Source organism: Balaenoptera musculus, chromosome 4, assembly GCF_009873245.2.
Source record: "Balaenoptera musculus isolate JJ_BM4_2016_0621 chromosome 4, mBalMus1.pri.v3, whole genome shotgun sequence".
NCBI classification, from domain to species: Eukaryota; Metazoa; Chordata; class Mammalia; order Artiodactyla; family Balaenopteridae; genus Balaenoptera; species Balaenoptera musculus.
In genome coordinates, this window is record NC_045788.1 from 72,846,705 (window position 1) to 72,851,377 (window position 4,673).

The following is a 4,673-nucleotide window of genomic DNA, read 5'->3' on the forward strand; positions in this document are numbered from 1 at the left end:
AGTTTGTAATCTTAAGGTACTGAGAGAACTGAACCTCAGCTGCATGTGTGCATCTCTATTTCTTCTTCCTGTCTGTAGATTTTAGGAAATGACAGCCTTACTTTTTTTTTTAAATGAATTTATTTATTTATTTATTTATTTATTTTGGCGGGCTTCTCATTGCGGTGGCTTCTCTTGTTGCGGAGCACAGGCTCTAGAGCACAGGCTCAGTAGTTGTGGCTTGCGGGCTCTAAAGCACAGGCTCAGTAGTTGTGGCGCACGGGCTTAGTTGTTCCGCAGCATGTGGGATCTTCCTGGACCAGGGCTCGAACCCGTGTCCCCTGCACTGGCAGGCGGATTCTTAAACAGTGCACCACCAGGGAAGTCCCAACAGCCTTACTTTAAGTTTGGAGACTGTCATCTATTTCCTCTACTCTCTCCCTGCCATCCCTCATTTTAGTTATTTTCAACCAGTAGTAAGGAGGAAAAGACACCTATTCCCATGTACTAGTATGTAACTACCTATTGTATTCAAAATATTATTTATTAATTTCAATGACAGGTTTCCAGGCATTTCCAGGCATTTTCTTTGAGGAAAAGTTAAAATTCAGAACATTCCTGGAAATGCTGTTGAAAAATGACCTTGCCTGCGATGCTACCAGTATCTGCTCTCCCTCTCAAGTTACTTTCTCCAGAATTTCTGCTTTTCAAAACACCTCTCAGGTTTGTGCATCTCCAGGTTCTCGTAAATGTCTAGCAGGGCTTATTATGGTAATGGGGCTCTAGGTGAGGGGGCTGCAGCAGCAGTATCATGGAAGAAAGAGACTGTGTGGTCTTTTGTGTGTATCCTTTTATAACTTGGACATCAGTCAAGGACTGCACTATTAATATCACATGTTTTTGGTATAAATATAAGAATGTTAATTAAATTCAGAAACAATTAAATTTCTCCACCCTCACTCTAAAGAAAAGAAATCAACTTATCATTACATATTTTTAAAGTCCTAATTGCAGGCATCAAATATCAGGGTTTGGGATTAAGGTAATTTTATGAGTCACACTCAGGATTATAATTTATTCTGATATTAGCCTTGATACAATGTGTGCCAAGAGCCTCAACCTATTCAATTTCATTCATCACCTCTAAATTAAGTCTTGTTTGGGGACAAGTATAGAGTCCCAACTAATCAAAATTGAAATATGACTGCATAAAGGTAAGAGATGATCACATTCCCAAGAGCTGACATTTACTGAAAACTAACTATGGGCTAGGCACTGCACTGTGTACTTGATATCTCATTTAATTCTTTCAACAATTCTATGAGGTAGACACTATTAATGTGCCTATTTTACAGATGAAGGAAACCGAACCTCAAAGAGATTATTTGCCCAAGGTCAGATGGCAAGAATGAGGCCAAGTCAGGATTTGAATACAGGACTATTTGACTAGAGACTGAACTCAGACGCACTGTTCTATTCTGTTCAAAAAGGAAATAAGCTAGGTTCTGATTTATAAGAAAAAAAGGAAGGGCTTGTGTGCAGTTTTAGGCACCCAGTAAAGGGATGGCATGCCCCATTTTACAGAGGAGGAATGTGAGATCGGGGCAGGTGTCACTTCCCAAGGGCATTCTGATAGTAAGTGGAAAAGGCCAGGGTTTGTATCCAGATTGGAGTCTAAGGCCCATGTTCTTTCAAGCAAAATGTGCTGCCTTGTTAAATATAAATTATATGAAATAAATATAAGGATTATATAACACCTGAAATTTGTAAATCTTACTTATTTCTGGTGATTAGAGCTGAGAGTATGGTAAGATTTCCCTTTTCCTACAGAGAGAAAGAGCGGTGGGCCTGGGCAAATCTCAGGACACAGTGAATGGCTGGTAGAGAAGAATAAGCTGCAGAAGAGGAGGGAAGGACCAGAGAGATAGGGCGAAAATCAGCAGGTGTGGTCCCAGGAAGCCAAGAGTGAGACTGTTGTAAGAATGGGGAGTAAGGAAATGCCAAATTCCATTGAAAAGTCAGTTGAGATAAAGACTGATAAATGTCCATAGGAATTAGCTTTGAGGTCTTAGGTGACCCCAGTAAAAGTGGATTGGGTGCATTGTGAGCAGAAATCATATTGGAGCGGGTTCTGAGGTGAGGGGAGAAAATGGAGAATATTCTAGAATCAGATAGATGTGGATTCAAATTTTGCTTCTAGCTGGGCAGTCTTCTTAACCTCTCTGTTTCCTCAACTGTAAAACAGAAACAAAAAGATCTTCCTCACAGAGTTGTTGAGGATATGAAATGATATGGCAAGTGTGTGTCAGAAGAGGTTTTTGGAAAAGTAACCAGTGTTTTACCTTGTCTTTGCATTATTTGGTCCTTCCCACATTTAGTCAGCTGGGCTATTGGATGTTTATTCCTTCAGGGAAGATTCACCTAGGAAAAAGCAGAGGAAAAAGAAGTTCTATGCTTTTGAGTCTCAAAATCTACTCCCCAGAGAGAACTCAACACAAGAAGTATATATTTGTAAGAATACCTGATGCTGAGTGAAGGGAATCAGAATTTGCCAACCCAAAATATGCTACTTGGTATAAAGATTATTTTAAGCTGAAGACATTTGAGATTCAACAGACACAGAAAAATAGTCTTCTCAAAGCCTCTTTATGTGACTCAAAGCAACAATGTCTTGGAAATAAGGCTGCCATAAATTACTCTTCAGGGCAGATCTACTCCCAGAAGGGAGAATATGAATAAAACCTACCCCAAATTCCTTCTCCAGGGAAATTTTATGGCCCTGAAGTAGACAGGAAGACCACTCATACCTATATAGACAAAGATTATTATGACTTTTTTATATCCTGTTTATTCTCCTAAAACCCCCAATTTAAAAAAATCTTTCCAAAAAGTCATCTATCTTCCTGTATGTGCCTTTCTCCCTCCCTCTCTTTTACCTACTAAGATGGTATATAAGCCCCAAATTCTAAGTACTCCTCTGAGTTACTCATCACTGAGTTTTCCTGCATTTATGTGCATTGCATGTGAAAATAAACTTTTTTTCTTCTGTTGAACTGTCTTTTGTCAGTTTAATTTACATGACCCCAATAACTGAACTTAAGAGTAGAGGAAAAAGTTTTTTCTTCCCCTACATGAGTAAGACAGGATTCCCTGACCTCAGCCCAAATAAAGACTCTCTGGGCTGGTAGAGGGGAGAAGAAGGAGAAGCATTACAAGTTCAGGTGCAGTATGTGTCCCTAGAGAAGGAGACCCTTTGCCCAGATCTATGCATGTCTCAGAAACATATCCAAAACAACATGGAAATAGAGCAGACAACCTTAGAGCTTGCTTTGCCCCATTGTGGAATAGGAGCAGTAAGGCATTTCCTGTATGCTCAAGAGTGACACAGAGACATGTAGCCCTGAGGGCCTCTGGACCCGAAGGAATCCTGCAGATGGGAGCAAGGGAGAACCCTACAATGCCTGGGGGCCACTGAGCACCAGACAGGCTGTGCCAATATCTCAAAGATGGTAGTATGAATAGATGACAACCAAGGACCACATATATCCCCTAGGGGAACTAATCAAGACACTCTAGAACTTAGGCACAACTCGGGTAAAACATGAGGAAACCAACTTAACTGAAACTTGCCATCCCAGATGACAAGGGCTCAGTAGAAATTAAATTAAATTATAGAAGAGTAAAGATATTGTACAACTACTTCTCATTCAAGATTAGTATCAGCTTAAAAAAAAAAAGATTAGTATCAGCCATTTGTGGGGCTCATCTAGGATGTCTTAGAATTCTGGGGTAACCCATATCTGCTTAAAGACTGAGTACTAACCCTAGACTAGAATTAGAGCTGAGCCATCCTGAGACAAAGACCATGATCTGGTTGGAAACTTGGTGTGTAGAACTGATGTGACCCCTCAGAAGTCTCTGCTGATTTCAGAAATACCATTGGACAGTGATGAGACCAAGCATGAAAGAGGCCTACAGAATGATTAATTTCCTTGACAGACACAGGGTGACTGATAAAAGAGGGATCCTTGTTAGAGTTTGCATTTATGATTAAATTTCCCAAATCAGAGATGAGTGAGGTCATTGTTATGGATTGAATTACATGCCCCTAAAAAGTACATATATGTTGAAGTCCTAACCCCCAGTACCTCAGGATGTGACCTTATTTGGAAATAGGGTCATTGCAGATATAATTAGTTAAGATGAGGTCATACTGGATTATTTCAAGGCCCTAATCCAATATCACTGGTTTCTTTACAAGAAAACGGCCATTTGAAAATGCAGAGGCACACAGAAGAACGCTGTGTGATGGCAGAGACAGACACGGGAGTTACACAGCTCTAAACCAAGTGCCAAGGATTGCTGGTGAAACCAGAAGCTAAGAGATAAGCAAGGACTAAATTCTGCCTTAGAGCCTTCAAGAGAGCATGGTCCTGCTGACATCTTGGACTTCTAGCCTCCAAAACTGTGAGAGAATAAATTCCTGTTGTTTTAAGCCTCCCACTTTGTGGTAATTTGCTGCTGCAGCCCTAGGAAACTATTAGTTATTATAATGCCTTTGTCCCAGGGTGAATTTCTAAAAGACTGAGCCTCTTTTTAGGAAAGGAATAGTAATTTCAATGGCACTAACCCCAGTTGCCAAAGTAGAGAGGCACTCAAAACCCTTCCAGAACTGGTGTACCTCTTAATCTGCT